This window comes from Chelonia mydas, chromosome 7, assembly GCF_015237465.2.
Source record: "Chelonia mydas isolate rCheMyd1 chromosome 7, rCheMyd1.pri.v2, whole genome shotgun sequence".
In the NCBI taxonomy this organism is placed as follows: domain Eukaryota; kingdom Metazoa; phylum Chordata; order Testudines; family Cheloniidae; genus Chelonia; species Chelonia mydas.
The window spans coordinates 95,869,998-95,892,001 of NC_057853.1; the positions used below are offsets into that span (position 1 = coordinate 95,869,998).

The 22,004-nt window shown below is 42.4% G+C and overlaps 1 long non-coding RNA gene across 1 annotated transcript in view; it reads right to left on the bottom strand.

The window, feature by feature from the left end:
• Nucleotides 1–14,053: 14,053 nt before the first annotated feature.
• Nucleotides 14,054–22,004, bottom strand: part of LOC114018950 — a 36,971-nt gene continuing 29,020 nt past the window's right edge. The window contains exons 2-4 of the long non-coding RNA XR_003564131.3: nucleotides 16,544–16,691; nucleotides 15,007–15,121; nucleotides 14,054–14,401 (exon numbers count right to left, since the gene is read on the bottom strand). This is a non-coding gene — a long non-coding RNA (uncharacterized LOC114018950). The remainder of the gene's footprint in view (nucleotides 14,402–15,006; nucleotides 15,122–16,543; nucleotides 16,692–22,004) is intronic.

Genomic DNA, 22,004 nt, shown 5'->3' on the forward strand with positions numbered 1-22,004 from the left:
TGATAGTCTTTTCTTCTCTACTGGTATGGCAACTAGCAAGTCTCTAAAATCATCACTGCATCAGAGCTCTGGGAAATACATCACTGATCTGTTTTCAGAAAAATGAACTCTGATCTTCTCCTTAGACCCAAGACTTTAGAATTTCAGTGCAAGTGGATCTGCTTGTCCTGGTACAGTATGAGAAACTATCACCAGCTGTTGCAGAGAAACAAGACTGCATTGTGACAGCCACTCACGGATCAATACGCTGAATTACAACAACAAAACACAAGAAGCAGTTTTTCGCAAGAAGAATTATTTCCATCTATAGCTTCTGGCAAAATCATAACTCAATTGTGTTGTATGAGGTCACAAGAAACCCTCCAAAGGAATATTCCTATGAGTGTCTCAGCAGCCTATCATGTATTATTCCACTATGAGTGACTTGGCTGTGTACAAATGCCACAGCCTCATCAAGAAGAAGAGCTTGATGATAAAAGATATTACCTCACCCACCTTATCGCTCTAAGATGCTGGGACCAACATGGCTAGAACAACACTGCATAGGTCTTCATCAAAATCTGTCTTTTGGAATTACTCACTGTTAACTTGAGTGTTTTTACCCCTTTCACTAGAAGTGAAAATAAGTTTTCAGTGGGAAAAAATAGCTTTTTGTTCTTGTAATAATAATTTGCACATTGTCCGAATGCAGACCATCTAACCTGATTTACCTGTCGTATATCCATCACAGATACTTTATCAGCATCTAGCACCACATGGTTTTCGCAAGAGAGGGGTGTTTGTGGGTCTCAGAAGAAGAAATAGAAGAAACCAGAAATTGAAAATATAGTTCAAACCACAGCATTTGTTTTTATAAATTCTTCTGCTTGTACTCCACTAGTGAGTATAGTACATTAGCTTTTGTCCGTGAGAGAGAATAGATGGCAGAGTATAACTGGGGGGAACGTATAAAAGATAGATGGGGAAAAGGAACAAGACATAGGGAGTGAGCCAGTTGAGGAGGGAGGTAAATGCCAATCCACTAAGGTTTCCATAGAAAGGAAAAATGCAAAATACAAGGATAGGCATAGTTTCAGTGTCTGCTTTGCCTCCCATTATATAGATAACTCATTCTTCAGGAAATGGGATGCAGCACAGGGCAGAGGCATTCACTTTAATGGGCTTTGGACCGGGCCCCTAATTTTTTCATTTCCTCTGCAAGCCTGGGACAGGCAAAAGGGGCCTGTTACCTTTGCTATGTTAGGCCCCACCAGCAAAGCTGCTTAGACTCCCCAAAGAGGAATATGTAATCTCTAGGTTTCCCCCTCCCAACTGCCATATTCTTCTGTAAACTGGTATTCAAACATGTTGTGTAATAAACAGCCTCCCTACCCCTCAGGCACTTTGGGTTCATCCTGATAAAGCACTGTTATATTTCCTCATTGTAAAAAAAATTCTGTTTTGGAATAATGAGTTGGTGGACAATGCCTTCCCCCCAAAACATCATCTATATGCATCTGAAAGGAAGGGTCTTATAATGGAATTAGCAGCTCTCACTACAGCATTGTTAGAGCAACACTAATACCCAAAGCAAACATAAAAATCCAGTATCAGACAATCTTTCCAAATCATCATCACTGGGTATGGTACTGCACTAATTTTGTTCACTTATGCCAAATGGCCACTAGAGGGCCATGTTACATCTATCAATTCAGATGGAACTTTGTCAACCGAATAGGTCCTGTTCCCGAAAACACTCGGCCATCATGTGCCTTTGCACTCAGGCTAGGCAAACCTTTGTAATAACCTTGTGGTTATTATAGATCCTATGACACTTTTGGCAAAAGTTAGGGGTCCTACAGAGCCATGTAGAATTTTCATGAGGGAACTTATGACCGGCAGGGTTGCCACCTATCCAGGTTTTCCCAGCATTATTCCTTTTTTTGAGGTAGCTGCCCTGGGAAATCAATAAGAGTGCTCAGTGCACACTACCAGCTGTCAAGTTTTATGGGCTCAAGATCATTCCGGATACCCCATTTTTTTGTACCTCAAAGGTAGCAACCCTAATAATCTGGGGAAATGCTCCAACTTGGTTTCTTCCCAATTTGAAATACAGGACATATTTACCGGCGTTTGGATGCCATACAAAACTCAGTCATTCTGCATGGTTTCAGATTGCTATAAGGCAAAACACAGCAGTTTGGGCTCTTTCTCTTTAGAATTTGAAACTTGTATTACAGCTGGTTAAAAAAAATTGAAATGTTTTGACAAAAAACATTAAGTGAAAAATTCCTCCCAGTTTTTGGACCAGCTCTAGCTTGTCTGTACTTTTATACTGAAAGCTAGGAACACCACAGAGCAAAAATGGGATTTGCAAGGATTTTTTACAAACAGACTGCTGCATTTCACACAGTTCCAATGTTAACACTGGTATGGTGTCCTGGCCAATTTCCTTCTTAGGTAATTATGTTCTGCCTCCCTAATTCCCTCCTAATTTCAATTGGATATTGTATTCCTCAGTTTTACCCTAATCTGCTGTGCTTTCTACTCCATAAGTGGCTTCATTTTAGGAATAACTAATGTAATCCTTTCACCGTGACTGCAAGAAGCTCTGACAGACGTGCTGCCATATGTTTGGAAGTGCAGTGCACCCCATCTTCCTTGAAATAGTGGTCACATTCCCAAAGGCCCAGCCACCCTGTTTGGGGTGCAGTTTGTACCACAATTCAGCCACAGGCGCAAATCAGAGCATTTGTGCTTTAGTTACATAGTTGTGGTGCAAATCAGGCAGTTAGAGGTGGAAGTACTTTGATTTGCACCTGCAATTCATATTTACAGGTTCAAAATCCAAGAACAAACTTGCAAACACAAACTCCACGGCAATCAGAGAGCTAGGCCAGTTCTAGAAAATGTTAGCTCTGGGGAAAATCTAGCCTAGTATCTGCAGTTTAATTATCTCTGCAGTGGGTGTTTCTAGCTACATCCACTACAGACATTTTTCTGTTAGGTACATGGTTTGATACACATTGACATATGCAGCTTGTTTCTGTCATGATTACTTTTTTGTGTCTTTTCGCCTGTTCTGTACATTGTTATTACAAGGGGTGCCATGCTCAGAATCTCACAGAAGGCTTTTATAATTGTTAATGATTGAAATGTATTCGTGCATCAGACACTGCAGCTAAATTAACACTGTCTCTTCATTCTCTCCTCTGGCTCTTTTTCATTCACCACGGCATTCTGCATCTGGAACTAGATCATCACCCACTGCAAGGAGGATCCTCTGCGGCATAGAGCTAGCACAGAGGCTCTTAACATCAGCCCACTCCCTGCTCTCAGCATACCAGGGTAAGATCCTGTGGTCAGAGCAAAGGGAGCAATGCATGGCCTGGAGGCCATGGCTACAGGTTTAGCCTCTGGGGGTGGTTTTACATTTGGTATAAATTTAATAGCCTTTAGGTACTAACATCTGCCAGGGGACTGGCCCTGCACACCATGGGCCCAGGATTAAGGGGAGTGCAATGGTGAGCTTTTCTCCCTCCTAGCTTGCACCGTGCACAGCTTGGCTGTACAACAAGATCTGACCCTCTGTCTTTATTTCTTTGAGATCCCATCCTAGGTTATACACGTGGCCCTTTTACCTCTCTCATGTCTCCTTCACTCCTTTCTCCTACTCAGCCTCATCTCCCCCCTCCATTTCACATTCTCCTTCCCATCCCTCCTCTACACTCTTTCACCCATGACGATCAGCGAGTTATCTCAAGTGCCTATACACAAATGCAAGAAGCCTGGGAAACAAGCAGGGAGAACTGGAAGTCCTGGCACTGTCAAGGAATTATGATATGATTGGAATAACAGAGACTTGGTGGGATAACTCACATGACTGGAGTACTGTCATGGATGGATATAAACTGTTCAGGAAGGACAGGCAGGGCAGAAAAGGTGGGGGATTTGCATTATATGTAAGAAAGCAGTATGACTGCTCAGAGCTCCGGTATGAAACTGCAGAAAAACCTGAGTCTCTGGATGAAGTTCAGAAGTGTGAGCAACAAGGATGATGTTGTGGTCGGAGTCTGCTATAGACCACCAGACCAGGGGGATGAGGTGGACGAGGCTTTCTTATGGCAACTAACGGAAGTTACTAGATCGCAGGCCCTGGTTCTCATGGGAGACCTCAATCACCCTGATATCTGCTGGGAGCACAATACAGCGGTGCACAGACAATCCAGGAAGTTTTTGGAAAGTGTAGGGGATAATTTCCTGGTGCAAGTGCTGGAGGAACCAACTAGGGACAGAGCTCTTCTTGACCTGCTGCTCACAAATCGGGAAGAATTAGTAGGGGAAGCAAAAGTGGATGGGAACCTGGGAGGCAGTGACCATGAGATGGTTGAGTTCAGGATCCTGACCCAAGGAAGAAAGGAGAGCAGCAGAATACGGACCCTGGACTTCAGAAAAGCAGACTTTGACTCCCTCAGGGACCTGATGGGCAGGATCCCCTGAGAGAATAACATGATGGGGAAAGGAGTCCAGGAGAGCTGGCTGTATTTTAAAGAATCCTTATGGAGGTTACAGGGACAAACCATCCCGATGTGTAGAAAGAATAGTAAATATGGCAGGTGACAAGCTTGGCTTAACAGTGAAATCCTTGCTGATCTTAAACTCAAAAAAGAAGCTTACAAGAAGTGGAAGATTGGACAAATGACCAGGGAAGAGTATAAAAGTATTGCTCAGGCATGCAGGAGTGAAATCAGGAAGGCCAAATCACACCTGGAGTTGCAGCTAGCAAGAGATGTGAAGAGTAACAAGAAGGGTTTCTTCAGGTATGTTAGCAACGAGAAGAAAGTCAAGGAAAGTGTGGGCTCCTTACTGAATGAGGGAGGCAACCTAGTGACACAGGATGTGGAAAAAGCTAATGTACTCAATGCTTTTTTTGCCTCTGTCTTCATGAACAAGGTCAGCTCCCAGACTACTGCACTGGGAAGCACAGCATGGGGAGGAGGTGACCAGCCCTCTGTGGAGAAAGAAGTGGTTCGGAATTATTTAGAAAAGCTGGACAAGCACAAGTCAATGGGGCCGGATGTGCTGCATCCGAGAGTGCTAAAGCAGTTGGCGGATGTGATTGCAGAGCCATTGGCCATTATCTTTGAAAACTCATGGCGATCGGGGGAGGTCCCGGACGACTGGAAAAAGGCTAATGTAGTGCCCATCTTTAAAAAAGGGAAGAAGGAGGATCCGGGGAACTCCAGGCCAGTCAGCCTCACCCCAGTCCCTGGAAAAATCATGGAGCAGGTCCTCAAGGAATCAATTCTGAAGCACTTAGACGAGAGGAAAGTGATCAGGAACAGTCAGCATGGATTCACAAAGGGCAAGTCATGCCTGACTAATGTAATTGCCTTTTATGACAAGATAACTGGCTCTGTGGATGAGGGGAAAGCAGTGGACATGTTATTCCTTGACTTTAGCAAAGCTTTTGACATGGTCTCCCACAGTATTCTTGCCAGCAAGTTAAAGAAGTATGGGGTGGATGAATGGACTATAAGGTGGATAGAAAGCTGGCTAGATTGTCGGGCTCAGCGGGTAGTGATCAATGGCTCCATGTCTAATTGGCAGCCGGTATCAAGCGGAGTGCCCCAAGGGTCGGTCCTGGGGCCGGTTTTATTCAATATCTTCATTAATGATCTGGAGGATGGAGTTGATTGCACCCTCAGCAAGTTTGCAAATGACACTAAACTGGGAGGAGAGATAGATACGCTGGAGGGTAGGGATGGGGTCCAGAGGGACCTAGACAAATTGGAGGATTGGGCCAAAAGAAATCTGGTGAGGTTTAACAAGGACTAGTGCAGAGTCCTGCACTTAGGACGGAAGAATCCCATGCACCACTACAGACTCTGCAGAAAAAGACCTAGGGGTTACAGTGGACGAGAAGCTGGATATGAGTCAACAGTGTGCCCTTGTTGCTAAGAAGGCCAATGGCATTTTGGGATGTATAAGTAGGTGCATTGCCAGCAGATGGAGGGACATGATCGTTCCCCTCTATTCGACATTGGTGAGGCCTCATCTGGAGTACTGTGTCCACTGTGTGTAGTTTTCCACACTACAAGAAGGATGTGGAAAAATTGGAAAATGTCCAGCAGAGGGCAACAAAAATGATTAGGGGACTGGAACACATGACTTATGAGGAGAGGCTGAGGGAACTGGGATTGTTTAGTCTGTGGAAGAGAAGAATGAGGGGGGATTTGATAGCTGCTTTCAACTACCTGAAAGGGGGTTCCAAAGAGGATGGATCTAGACTGTTCTCAGTGGTAGCAGATGACAGAACAAGGAGTAATGGTCTCAAGTTGAGGTGGGGGAAGTTTAGTTTGGATATTAGGAAAAACTTTTTCACTAGGAGGGTGGTGAAGCACTGGAATGCATTACCTAGGGAGGTGGTGGAATCTCCTTCCTTAGAAGTTTTTAAGGTCAGGCTTGACAAAGCCCTGGCTGGGATGATTTAGTTGGGGATTGGTCCTGCTTTGAGCAGGGGGTTGGACTAGATGACCTCCTGAGGTCCCTTCCAACCCTGCTATTCTATGATTCTATGTTTTCCCAGATCTTGGGCTGGCAGCTGGCATTCATGGCCTCATGTTTCACACTATGTGCCGGAAACACCACACCATCCCCTGAGTTACTGAGGGCTGCTTCCCTCTGCAGTCCAAACAGCAGCACAGTCCCAAAGAGCTCACTGCAAGGGCAGGCTGAGGAAAGGCAGGCTGAGGAGGCCTTAAAACAACTTCAGCATGGTAGCTCAGAAACCAGCCTCAGATTCCACTCAGCCCTGCTCAAGAATGGGGGAGAGTTAATCTCATGATAGGGCAAAGAAAAGTTAAAGCAGTCACATGTTCCCCTAACTCACAGTACCCCAATGGCACAGGGAGTACAGACAATGCCCTCATTCAGTGCTAGCTGTGCAGTATTACAGCAGCGTGACTGTGCTCCTGTAACAACCATGTAATACCCTTATGACTCAGGTATTCTCCTATCTGCGCTCACAGCCGTCTGTTATTCATCTAGCTTGGAAACTGACTTGCTTCAGTGATGAATCCCCTTTCACAGTTATTTTAGCTGCTTAGGATGTATGAAAATCCAGACAAAGTCATGTCACGTGGCCTTCCTCAGATGGTGTGGTTGGATGCCAATCAGAAACACTCAACAGCTTTGAAAAAGCATTGATGGTATTTGCCTTAAAGTGCAATAAGGACATTGAGTGTAGGCTGCAGATTTGGGTAAGACAGATAAAGGCTGCTGAAAGGGGACAGTTGGCTATTACTACAAGGTTTTATAGGCCCAGAACTCTTTTCAAATTGCTCAGGGAGATGACAGTATCCTAGAGTAGGGAGAAGTGAGAAAGTAGCTGTGTTCTGATTCCAGGACAAGAGGATGGAATTTGGGAATACATTTAATGAAGAAAGCCATTATTTAAAATCTCCAAGGCCTGTTACACATCACATTAATTCAAATCAATGGGAGCTAGATTGTTTAGAGCCTCTGAAGAAAAAAAATCAGACCCTAACAATCGTGGGGCCCTGTTGTTTCCTCCCAAAGATAAAGTTCACAGGAGAAAAAAATGGATGTGAATGTTTCCATGGCTTTGCAGCTACACAAAACACAGGCACCAGATGCTAAAGAGGAATGACTTGCTGGCCCTGAAGAGTGCCAAGGGTTTAAGGTGACTGCCGGTCACCATAAAGAATACAGGAGTAGTGTGGAGTGCAGTCCTGCCGCATCTCCTCTTAGGGGATTTGCAGCAGTCTATGGATTTCTGGGGTACCTACCTGTGCAGGCACATAACTGTCCTGCCAGACTGTCTCTGGGCAACCAAAATCACAATGAGTAGAAAGCTCTGTGTAACTCAGTGCTTTTACACCCAGCATGAATTTCTACCTATATTGTAAAAAGAACAGGAGTACTTGTGGCACCTTAGTGACTAACAAATTTATTTGAGCATAAGCTTTCGTGAGCTACAGCTCACTTCATCTGTGTTTTCCAAGGGGATAATGCTGCACAGAGAGGTCATGCTCTGACGCTGCTCTCTCCTTCCCTGGGCAAGTCCCACCCATGGAATCCCAACTACATGGAAGGAAGGGGAGGGACAAAGTGGGGTTTCATTAGTTTTTGAATGCAGATTAATTTATACATGACTTACAGCATGTTAAACCCAACAAACATACTGTATGTGCCACTCTCTAGTTCTAGTCTTACAGCACTGCAGGAACCCAGTGATGATGGAAATTGAGATTTACGGAAACTTAATGGAGCCCCATTATTTGACTGCCTAACAGCTGGCGGAGATCTAATATTGAACGGCACCAGGCTGTAGTTCGTTTCTGCAATGTGTGATCTAGTAAGAAAAACTCATCTAAATCTATACTTCATATGGCTAAACTCTGTCCTTACTTATACACCAGTAGTGTAAGCAAAGCCAAGCAAAGCTCCGACTATTCGCAGCTAGCATATGGGCCCTAGGGGACCATAGCCAGCTGGTACAGGTTAGAACAGCTCCCACACTGCTCTAAACTGCAACTGGCTAACTCGTTGGCCCCTCCTCTGCTGTGCTAAGTGCATTCAGAATACAGTAGAAAATGTAGTCCATGCTCTATAAAATAAATAAAGAATTAAAACAACTTATGTCATGCACACAAAATCGCAATATCAGAGTATTTCCAGGGAGCTCCTATGCATTTTACTTGAAAAACTAAAGAGCTGTATGCTATTAATGGCATATTTTAGGTTTCTTTGCAATCCAAGAATGAGGCAAAGTCAATACAAATTGGGGGGCAGACATTTAGTGTAGGTGACAATATTCATTAGGAAACAGATCCACCTCAAAATATATCTTGAGCAAAGGTGCTTTTGTTTAAGCTATGTGGAAACAATTGAATAACAACATAGGAACTACCAGACTGGATCAGACCTGAGGCCCATCCAATCCAGGATCCTGTCTTTGACAGTGACCAGCACCAGATGCTTCAGAGACAGGTGCCAGAACTCCATAGGAGGGAGCTGTGGGATGATCTGTCTCATTATGATGGGCTTATTCAATTTGTTAATCAAAAAAACAAAAGTAGTAATTGAATTACCATGAGCCAGATTTTGTTTCACTTGTGTTATCTGAAAAGTACAAAGTACATTTTTAAAGAAAGACGCTTATCAACATATTATGGGCACTCACCTAACTGCCAGCTGCAACCTGTATTTGGCTGCTAAGAACAAACTCTCCAAACTCAGACCCTCCCAAGTGTCAATACATTTCTTGTATTTATAGTTAGCAAATGTTGGCAGCAGAAATAAAGGAACAGAGTTTGCAGAGATAAAGAAAGTGATTCATACAACAACAAATTTTCCTGCATATCTTCAAGGTGAACTGCAAAAAAAAAATCTACCATTTACTTCTCCTTTAGGAGATATAAAGGCATTCTCAGAATGGTTTCTTTTAATCTTCTGCTATTTTTTCTATTGTTATAAATATCAGGTCTTTCTGGACTTATCTATTTTTGATGGAGAGCTCTTTGGAGGACTGAGGGAATATTGATATCACAAGCAAACACTTACTACTTTACCAGTCCTCACTAAAGGAGTGAGGGGAAAGGTTGATGAGTCTTAGGCCTGTCTGCATTAAGGAATTGATCCCTTCATAGTGGACTGTGTGATAAAACTGGTTTAAGTATTAAGGGGTACATTATGGCCCCTTTGCCATGCTGATTTGTGATCTGAACCGTGCTGTTTTGCTCTTCCTTCTAAAACATTTTAGAACAGCAGTAGATTCTGAACGGCCACAGGTTCACAGTAGGACTGTACTAGGGGAATTATTTGAATTACCTATGCTATCACCCTACCCACCTTCATCTACACCAAAACTGAAACAGTTGAGATTGAAACAGCTTTGAAGCCAAACGATACCAATATCTGGCATGCACATCAAGTGTTGGGGGGCACTTCTGGCTGTTGATACAAAGTGCTTTACAAGCATTCTAAGAGGAACAAAAACAGTAAATTTCTCTAATTCAGACAATGCTTCACACTGCTAACAGATTTTTCCTTTGCAGTTCACTTCTAATGCAGTTTTTTTTTGTAGGAGAACAGCATTGTGCCTCATCTGTTGTTACCAGATACAGGAGCAGTCTGAATCTATCTGGAAATGTAGGTCTAATATTTGCAAAGTAGTCAAAGCTACAATTTAAGGGCCCACTGATGATTCCCCGTGGGTGCTGTGGGACTTCTATAGCAATTTCACACCGCATCCTTACATGCGGGAAAAGGGACGGGGGAAAAGGGACCTGGGCAGGACATCCATAGGCCTGATAATCCCTGGCTGCTGAAATGACCTCACAGCTCCTCTAATTTAAACATTCAAGTTATACTGAATTAAACCAGGAGCTGGACCAGCCTCCAGCTGGTTTTAGGATAATGGGAATGCAAAAGTGACATTAATGGTCCCTGGTCCTACATTGAGCACAGTTTAGCCAGACCAGCACATCTGGGTGAATTCCTGTTAATGACAAGAATTAAAAAAAAAGAGGAGGAGAGGGGTTGCCATCACAATAAAGTAATCTTATTAAGTCAAAGAAGTCCATGCAATTGATGATGATGTAGATCCTGATGAAGCTAAAGCTGTTTGGATAATTCTTTGAACAGTTTGGTTCTTTAGAACAGTTGCCATATTTGATAGTCAATGGACAGCTTGTGTATCTGGTATTTTATATGCCGAGATGCAACATGAGCACGCTTTGATCTTGGCTTTTAATCCCAAGGAATTCCCACCCCCCACCTCCATTTGCCCCTACAGTGTTTTAGAAAATAAGAATGGACATACTGGATCAGATCAGTGGTCCATCTAGCCCAGTATCCTATCTTCTGAGAGTGGCTGGTGCCAGATTCTTCACTGGAAATGAACAGAATAGGGCAATTACAGAGTGATCCCCTGTCATCCAGGCCCAGCTTCTGGCAGTCAGAGGGTTAGGGATACCCAGAGCATGGGGTAGCATTCCTGACCATCCTGGCTAAGAGTCATTGATGTATCTATCCTACATGAACTTAACTAATTCTTTTTTGATCCCTGTTATAGTTTTGGCCTTCACAACATCCCCTGACACAGGTTGACTGTGAAGTAGTACTTCCTTATGTTTGTTTTAAATGTGCTGTCTATTAATTTCATTGCGTGACCCCTGCTTCTTGTGTTATGTGAAGGGGTAAATAACACTTCCTTATTCACTTTTTCCACACCATTCACGATTTTATAGATTTTGAAGATATTCTGTCTTAGGTGTCTCTCCTCAAATGGAAGCTGTTCCATACCTATATTCATTTTTGTTCCTTTCACTGTACCTTTTCCAATTCTAAGATATCTTTTTTGAGACAAGGTGACCAGAACTCTATACAGTAATCAAGGTGTGGGCACACCATGGATTTATATAGTGGCATCATGTTATTTTCTGTGTTATTATCTATCCCTTTCCTAACGGTTCCTAACATACTGTTAGCTTTTTTGACTGCCGCTGCACATTGTGGATAGCTCTCTGAGAACATCTGCTCAATAATAACTCAATCTCCTTCTTAAGTGTTAATAGCTAATTTAGAACCCATCACTTTAGTGGACTTCTTGATGAGTTCTTTTTTTCTTGGAAGTTTCTAATGTTTCTAACTCTTGTAACACTTTCCTGCTTTCCTTTACTACAGGTATAGGATTGGAAATTTATAAAAATTTAACTGTAAAATGGTGAAGGAAGATTCTTTTGAAAAGGGAGCAAGGCTCTTGCTATTTCTAAAAATACAGCATGATGTGATTTCATTATTCCTGTTATGTAATCTAGCAGGATAGACTATGCTAAAGAATAGTCCCATTTTACCGACAGCTGCTGACTTTCCCAAAGTTCCTCCATTTTCTCATGAAAGATGAGATATAAGGTGCAAGGGTTCCCTACTTTGTAGCCATGGGATATTTAGGTGTCATTGACCATTGATGGGAATAGTAATCATGTGGTCAAACTCCCCCCATGCAATGCTTTCAAAAGGTCTCTCTGAAAATCTAAGATATCTTGTAATCAATTATGACCGGTATTGTCAGTATTCTGTATTGAACTGAAATTTTCCTTGCACTAAAGGAAGACTAAATGTTTGCAGCTAACAGTCCATGAGACGAGTGTAGGAAGTTTGGGTTCTGTGAATCACACTCAAGGGAACATAACCACTTGCTGAGAAACAGGCCAAATCTTCTGATCCAATATTTTCCAGTTCTTCAAAACATTTTGATTTGTTCTATTAATAGAAAGGTAGTCAAGACAGCAGCACTTCCGTCTGACGATAGCTCCGATATACACCACATCCTGGAAAGTGCTCAGACGGCATTCCTGTGCTGCTGCCTGCACAGTGAAATGGGAAGATAGGCAACGTGTACGTCGGGCCCTACATGCTCTGCTCCTTGGGGTGTGTGCCAACTGTAGCGAAGTGGGTAAGATGCTACTTGCGGGTGTTCCCAGGGAAATGACAGTGTGTTCCTCCCACTGACTGCCTATTGCACAAGAGAGTGCTTCAGGACTGATTCACCACACATCAGTTCTTCATATAAAGTCTTCACAGACAGCTTACGCTTTCAGCTAATGATTCCTTCCCCCTCCTCCCGCCCCCATCCAACAGAGCAATGGCATTTTGTTTCCTGGGAACTCTCCTTAGGTGAATCTTATCTGCCAGGAGTTTGTATTTTGGACTTTGAATTCACTCAGTGCATATTAGGACTCTCTTGAGGATTTAATCTCTTAAATCTGTAGTATAGGTTCTATATCCAGTTTGGGGGATATTCTATCCGGAGAACTGAAACCCAAGACAAAACTTTGTTGCTTTTTTTTAGTGCGTGTGTCGAAGCATATTTTACAGCAATAGGCTTTAAAAAAAAGATAGGTCAGACTAGTTCAGAAATGTGCAATACTTTGGATAGTGATGTAATCTGCCTGCCAGAAGACAGGGTAGATATTTTGGTACCTGTCTCTAGCTAGCCAATTGTGCAGATGTCTCACTCAGAGGTATTACCATGGGTATGAATTTGACATAAAGAGAGATTCAGAGAGACTTCTCAATGGCTCAGAGAGTCCTCAGTTGTATCTCTGAGTTCACAGCTCTTGTGGCAGTAGTTTTGGTTTTGTTTGAGCATGCAGAGTCAGGCAAAACTTTTCATATGGAAAAACATCCAAGAAGTGAACAACTCACAAGATATATAATTAAAGAATAACAATAAAAAAGGCTCCCAAACCTGAAGTCCTTACTCACTTCTTTACTTCATACTTAAGGCTTGTCTACACTTGAAATGCTACAGCAACACAACTGCACTGCTGTAGCACTTCAGCATAGACACTACGTATGCCAGTGGAAGGGGTTCTCCTGTCTGCAAAGGTAGTCCACCTCCTGGAGAGGCAGGAGCTAGGAGGAATTCTTCCAATCAACCTAGCACTGACTACTGGAGAATTTAGCTCAGCTCAGGGCTGTGGATTTTCACAACCTGAGCGACAGAGCTGGGTCAATTTAATTTTCTGGTGTACAACAGCCCTTACTTGGGCAAAATTGATGGACTTCAACTGGAGTTGTGCCTCAGGAAGAACTGAATGAAGAACTGAGGTTATACGTACAGGTTTAAAAGAGTTAGTGTTATGGGAGCAGACTCTCAGCTGGTGTAAATTGGCTAGCTCTACTGAAGTCAATGCAAGTCACCAGACTTGTGCAGAGCACTGAAATCAATTGATCTGTGCTGATTTACACTAACTGAAGATCTCACCAATTGTGTTCTGAAAAGGTGGATAATTTTGGTCTAGGGAAAAGGTACAAAGAACTCCAGCTCACAGATGCTGTTAGCTGGCTATCTGAAAGGTGATGCTTAGAGGTCAAGAGGGATAGACAGACTTGGGGGTGGAGAAACCCTCAACTCCATCTTTTTCTGGCTGTTACGTATCCTGTTATTACAACAAACAGCACAATATAGCAGGGACTGCAAAGCACCTTCTTCATATTCTTCTCTGTGTACTGACTGGGAAGAGATTTTTTGTTCATAGTGGAGTTACTGCAGCAACCGAAATGGCAGTGATACCCTGTCCTCCCATGACACAACAGTGTATGCAGAACACCCATTCACACCACCCAGGTGTGAGATTCAGATCCATTGTGTCTTACTTTCTCCCTGAGCAGTGCCACTGGCTGTCCAAACAAAAGGCAAGCGGAAGGGCAAGTGCTGCTGTTGCTCTGTAGAACACTGGCAACGTGAATTAACAAGAGTTTGTCCTGGCAGCAAGGGAAGGACTGGTTGATCACATTCTCCATTAATTGCACAGCCTTCAAATAAGAGGAAGGGTGGGGTGTTCTTCTCATTTGTTTACTTGCTGTTCAATTCAGCTTCCTCCAGATGCTATTTAAAAAAAGAGAGAGAGAGAGAGAGAGACAGAGAGAGAAATGAACTGATTTGTGAAGGTTACATAGCAAGTACCCAATTTCCCTGCCTGAGGTCCCATATGTTCACGTGCTTTATTTCACAGTTACAGCACAGATAAGTCAGCAAGGGGAGCTTAACTGTGTCATTCCTATTAGAGAACTGGATAACTTTGTTTTGCCATTTTAAAACTCTCTTTGAAGAAATACTTTGCGGGCAAATTAAGGGCACAATTCTGCAAGATGCTGATTGTCCCTGGGGAATGAAGCAGCTCAGCACCTCTTAAGACCAGGCCTTACATTTCCCGCTTCTCTAAGACATTGAATGACATAAAAATGTAATACAATGTAATGGACTTACACTTAGACATTTATATGTGTTGCAAGGCTGCCTGTAACTGCAGCCAGTTTAAATCTCTCTGTAAAATAGTAAAATAAGGTTTGAACCTTTCCTTTTTCAAATCAGGACATTTGCAAACAATTGATATTTTTACTGCATAAATCTAATTCAACAATCAGATGGCTTGCTTGGCTCTGCGCTGAGAACACATTGTACTATAGGTGAGCTAGGGAACTTTAGCTCACCTTGAATTATCTTCAACAACTGCCCAGCCTAACAGTTGTTCCTGTCTTGTATTCTTCACTTTTAATCAGTAACCTCCCAGTTGTGTTTTTTATGTTGCAGCTTTTTTCTCATACCCTGAGCACAGACAGAAAGGAGAATGATGCTATGAGAACACATGTCTGGCCTTGGTTTTGAAAGTGTCCTCAACCCTGCTCACACATTCAGACCTCCAATTTTGGGCGCTCATGTTTTCTGACATATCTAACCTCAGCGCTGTATGTGAAAATAGAACGTGTGTAGGCACACTGATCTTGCTATTCTGAATATTTTGGCACCCAAAATGTTCATGTCCAATGTCATCAACATGAAAAATTATAAGTACAGATTTAAAGGCCTGTTTGATAATCTGCCTTGATAAAGTTCTGCTTTCTAAAGTCGCTTATTCTGTGCAAAGTTAATGACCAGCCAGACTGAATTCTTTGCTAATGCCTAAACCCAAACAGCAGGTGTGGATGGCCTCAAGGTTATATTTACCAACATTCAGACTGCAGGAAAAAGCTTTATTTGCGCAAGAGGGAGGGAGGGAGTCTTAGGGCTTGTTTACACTACAGACACTACAGTTGCGTTTCTAAGTTAACCTAAATTTTAGATGCAGACCAGCCCTATCTCTAGCTTTTCATGAGGCTTCCCACCTTCCAGGCATATACAAGAACAAAAATCAGTGTTCCCTGACTGCTGAGAATTGTATAACTGGATCAGCCTAATGCTAATGAACATCATTGCAATTTCTTAAGCAAATGCCTTTCAACACCAGTTTCACTTACCCACACTACCCCCTTGGGAACCAGGTGGGATGGTGTCTACAGTATTTTTAAGGTGCTAATCACAGTAGGATCTAAGCGCAGACATGTCAAAACCATGGTTGTCGAAGCAGTAGTGTACCCTATGAGTCAGAATCAAGTTCAAGGCCAGACACCAAGGCTATGTCTCCTTGAGCCTTTTTTCCCTTAAAAATTTCCACTGTTGCAGCAGGGCTAAATGACATAGTTGGTGGTGAAAACATCTGCTTCAGGTCTATACGAGCGCTTCCATGGGTACAGGGCTGCTCACTGGTAATAAAGGGTAAAAATATTGCTAGTGTAGGTGACTCCCATCTCAACTGTCAGCCGGTACAGAGCTTCAACAGTAAGGTAAAATACTGAGGACAAAACTTGTCCCAGTGCAGCTCATGATTGGTCCTGAGGGTACAACTTAAATGGTCTTACTCAGATACCTCAAGGAAGTCTTGTGCCTGCTTACAGGTTTTGATTCCACGCATAGGAACCTGGAGCTGTTTGCTGAGATTTTGAGAGTATACAAGGCAGGTTGGGTTACCTCAGTCTGCCTGTGGTGTTTCTGTGACACCTCAGTCTGCTTGCATACTCACAGAAAAGCATGTGAATAAGTTCATTTGTGAATAGCCTCATTGTCATATGCATACATGTTAGCAGGATTGTGCCTCTAGCTAGGGATGGGTGTAAATACCGTAAGCCTCCAGGATTCAGATAAGTTACATACCTTATCTAAGTTACCTCCAAACCTTTTGCATCTGCTGGAGTCATGTAAGAAAAGGCTTCCTCCTTCCCAGATGTCCAGTGGTTCCAGGCAGGATGCAAACACCATGAGAACAGTCTTTCTTGCAATAATGTGCTATTTCTGATTGAACCTAGATAGTCAGAGACATGTGAAAATGAAAAACAAAGGCTAAAACCAGTATTCTAGCCTCTTTAGACCTCAAAACAAAACTTGGGGGACAGCCCGTTTTTAACTCTTTAAAAAAGTCAAACAGCCACTCCAGGGTTAAAAGAAAACACAACAAAGCCATAGTGTGCAGGTGTTTGTTATGGTGACATTTCAACAAGGAAATCCTTTTCACTCTGTAGTGCAGGAAACAGGCCTCCTGCAGAATAAGCAAATGAAATGAATACAGACAGAATATTTCACAACAGGAATATGTTTTTCTTTCTCCTTAAGGGCTCCTCAGCCTAGTGCAGTGGGAGATGCCCATGGCTGAAATGAGACACTTACCAGCATGATTTATTCTGTGTGGAGTAGAATTATAAAATGTTGTGCCTTAATGCATTAGCTCTGTAATGAGTTTTACTGAAGCATTATTAACTTGCAGGATAATCACAACTCTGACCACATCATTGTCTACTTCACACATTTTGGCCTGGAAGAAAAACTCAGTCCCTCAAAGGTTCAGTTACAGATGTTGCCAATAACAATACGGATTGTTCAATCTGGCATTTCCCTCCCCCCCCCCCCCCCGATACTGTGTGATGTGTTTGCATAACTGGAGCTGTGGCACCGGTCTTTGTTACTGAAATCATTAGCTATTTTCCTTAGAAATGAGTCCTCTATGAATCATGAGGTACGGCTAATAAGCTTGGCAGCAATAATGCTCTGCACAATTGCCTTTATCATTCTGCTATATGCAGCGTAGTTGTAGCCATGACAGTCCCAGTATGTTAGAGAGACAATGTGGGTGAAGTAATATATTTTACTGGACCAGCTGCTGACTTTCCCATCTTCACCCCCACCTTGTAACATATATTTAATATTATGTTTCCCCGTGCTATAAAATGTTGCCCCAAACAGCTGATTCCAAAGGCACTTGTACTGAAAGGCCTTTTTTTCCAGGCAGTTTTTGCATTCACTTCATAAATACTGACATGAAGAAGCCAATGATTTACAAGAATTTAGGGGTTGACATATGGAACAGAAAACTGGTTCATCTAGGCCCAGATTTAGATCTCACTTACAGTGGTGTAAAGTAGGCGCTATTCCACTGAAGTCAATGGACTTACATCAGTGTTGAACCAGTGTAAACAAGATTGGAATTTGGCCCCTTGTTTGATGTCCTGTCTTCAACAATGGCCAGTGCCAGATGTCTTAAAAGAAGGTGTAAGATCCTCACACAACACCTAACAGGGCATTACTATGACATGGAAGAATTTTCTTCCTGACCACTCTGGGGAATCAGCATGTGCCCTGAACCAGGAGGGTTGGTAGCAATGATCATTATTATTTTAGCTAGTATAACTGCAGATGCCATTCTTTTCCTATAAATGTTTAATCCTTTCTTGTGAAGTACTAAGTCATGTGTAAGCCATTCAAACACAACCACAAACCTCCATTTGTATTGCTATAAGGCATACTAACTAGTCTAAGGCATACTGACTAGTCTGTTAGTACGCCTTAGAGAGGACAGTGGAAGGAGCTAATATTAAATTCCCAGGAAATAATCATCTTCTCACACAGTTACTTTAGAAATTCTGCATTATGAATAGAGCTGATCAGACTCTACATTGCAAATAAACCACAATACAAATATATTCCTTTTTCTGTTTGTGACTCATTGCCACATCAAGTCTGTAGTTACTATACATAAATATGAACCAAATAATGTGATGAACAATTTTCACACTACACTACACACTTGCTCATGAACTGTTCATTTACACTATTTGCTGTTCATTGTCAATAGTGTATGAGCAGTCACCTAAGTGCTGAGAATGTGGCAATGTTTCTGGACTAGTGGATAAGACAATGGGAGTTAAGAGACTGAGTTCTATTCCTCACTCCTCCACTGATCTGCTTGGACAAACCACTTCACTTTTTGTGCCTCAGTTTCCCAATATTTACTATCTGTTGTAAAGCACTTTGAGATCTACAGGTGAAAAATGTTATATAAGAGCAAAGTATTCTTCTTTTCTGTGCTGTGCAAATGTAACGTTGAACCTCCAACTAACACATGACAAATAATGAATGGAGATGGCAGGAAAATAGAATTTTCATCCTGGGGAAAATTCCGTCATTTTGACATTTGTTTTTCTCTCAGATCATGATGAAAAGAAGAAATACTGAAAAGTTCCCAAACGTTTCAATTAAGAAATGTCTAAACAAACAATTTTGACATTTTGAAACAGAATAAAATACAAAATGTTGATTTGGAAGAAAATGTTTCATTTCAAAATGTTGCTTCTTGGAATATAAAAATTTAGTAAGCACTATATTTTCCAGTGAAAACACTTTACAATGGAAAATTTACAACGAGTTTTAACAATGAACAAAGGACAGCAAACAGATAATCTGGTTTATTCGTAAATATCCTATCTGCATATGAAGAAAGGCCATTTCTTACACATTTTTGTAAACAAAAACCCATTCAGAAGAACAGGTTTCAGAGTAGCAGCCGTGTTAGTCTGTATCCGCAAAAAGAAAAGGAGTACTTGTGGCACCTCAGAGACTAACACATTTATTTGAGCATGAGCTTTAGTGAGCAACAGCTCACTTCATCACTTCATTCAGAAAAAGTTAATTATGAAGACTTATGAAGGTTATCAAACCAAAACCTATTTGGAATTCAAATGGATGTTCGCAAATACTGTTTGTTCCATATCTGATCAGCTCTTATTGTGAACTTAAGCGGAACTGATCATGAACACCTGAAACTGGTGGATCATACTAACCCCAGGATGCTAAACATTGATGCACTTGTTGACAAACGACTGCACTCCAGTTACCAGACTAGCAGACTTTCAAGTTCTCTGTCTCATCTTTACAGAAAAAAGGAGGTGCTAAATGGTTTTAACTAGCTCCAGCTGTTAAAGACTCTGCTGTCTTGCAGCTCTTGCTGAGGGAAGGGGGAAAATAATGGAGTGGAGGGTGGGACTGAGAGAGATCTGAGTGTGCAATGTGTGTTGTGCAAAAGGTAGGAGGAGGAGAGGATTATATGTTCAAAATAAGAGGCATATGCAGCAACAGGTCCAGATTAATGCACCTTCCCCTCGGTGATTAAGAAAGTCCCCAAAATGGAGGACCTCCTGAACCAAAACCCTTCAGTCAAACATCCCACATTTAGGATATATCCCATAGGTATCAGAGTAACAGCCATGTTAGTCTGTATTCACAAAAAGAAAAGGAATACTTGTGGCTGATGTTATTAGGCCCTGTGATGGTGTCCCCTGAATAGATATGTGGGCACAATTGGCAACGGGCTTTGTTGCAAGGATAGGTTCCTGGGTTAGTGGTTCTGTTGTGTGGTATGTGGTTGCTGGTGAGTATTTGCTTCAGGTTGGGGGGCTGTCTGTAGGCAAGGACTGGCCTGTCTCCCAGGATTTGTGAGAGTGAGAAGGTTGTAGATCCATTATTAAGGATCTACAACCTTCAGGATAGGTTGTAGATCCTTAATAATGCGTTGGAGGGGTTTTAGTTGGGGGCTGAAGGTGACGGCTAGTGGCGTTCTCTTATTTTCTTTGTTAGGCCTGTCCTGTAGTAGGTGACTTCTGGGAACTCTTCTGGCTCTATCAGTTTCTTCACTTCCGCAGGTGGGTATTGTAGTTGTAAGAATGCTTGATAGAGATCTTGTAGGTGTTTGTCTCTGTCTGAGGGGTTGGAGCAAATTTGCAGACAGCCCCCCAACCTGAAGCAAATACTCACCAGCAACCACATACCACACAACAGAACCACTAACCCAAGAACCTATCCTTGCAACAAAGCCCGTTGCCAACTGTGCCCACATCTATTCAGGGGACACCATCACAGGGCCTAATAACATCAGCCACACTATCAGAGGCTCGTTCACCTGCACATCCACCAATGTGATATATGCCATCATGTGCCAGCAATTCCCCTCTGCCATGCACATTGGTCAAACTGGACAGTCTCTACGTAAAAGAATAAATGGACACAAATCAGATGTCAAGAATTATAACATTCATAAACCAGTCGGAGAACACTTCAATCTCTCTGATCACGCGATTACAGACATGAAAGTTGCAATTCTTCAACAAAAAAACTTCAAATCCAGACTCCAGCGAGAAACTGTTGAATTGGAATTCATTTGCAAATTGGATACAATTAACTTAGGCTTGAATAGAGACTGGGAGTGGCTAAGTCATTATGCAAGGTAACCTATTTCCTGGGGCAAAAATTGGGGATTGGTCCTGCTTTGAGCAAGGGGTTGGACTAGATGACCTCCTGAGGTCCCTTCCAACCCTGATCTACAATGATTCTACTATTTCCCCTTGTTTTTTCCTAACCCCAACCCCCCCCCCCCCCAGACGTTCTTGTTAAATCCTGGATTTGTGCTGGAAATGGCCCACCTTGATTATCATACACATTGTAAGGAGCATGGTCACTTTAGATAAGCTATTAGCAGCAGGAGAGTGGGTTTGTGTGTGTGTGGGGGCGGGGGGGTGAGAAAACCTGGATTTGTGCTGGAAATGGCCCAACTTGATTATCATACACATTGTAAGGAGAGTGATCACTTTAGATAAGCTATTGCCAGCAGGAGAGTGGGGTGAGGGGAGGTATTTTTTCATGCTTTGTGTGTATAAAAGATCTTCTACACTTTCCACAGTAGGCATCTGATGAAGTGAGCTGTAGCTCACGAAAGCTTATGCTCAAATAAATTGGTTAGTCTCTAAGGTGCCACAAGTACTCCTTTTCTTTTAGTGTATAGGCAGATAGGTTCCCTGTCTTTAAGGGCCCTGGCTCCATGTACAGTGGTTGCACACTCACTCTCTTCTTGTAGTTTACTGTTTATTTTATTTTTTTCTGTGCATTTTTTCCCTTTTTAATGTTTTTATTCTTTTTTGCTCTCCCTATCCTAGTATTCCCTCTACTCTACCCCTCCCCATCTACTGCTGGATCTCTACCCCTCCAGGCACCCAAGTATGACAGCTTCTAATACTAACATGTATAGTAGGGCAAAGAAAGGAGAAACAGTGCAACCAGATTCAAAGAGATTGTATGAGTAACTAGGGGCCTTACCCAACTGCTCTTACACATGTGAGAGCTCCATTGAATCAGGGCCTGCTCATGTGAATCAGTGATACAGAATCAGGTCCTGGATTAGCAGATGGAACAGGAAGATCAGTATCAACAAGTGTAAATAAGTTTGTCTGGGAGTTAGGTTATTGTGGAAAACTCATCTAGCCAGAGCGTGGCAGCACAAAGAGATAAGACGCTA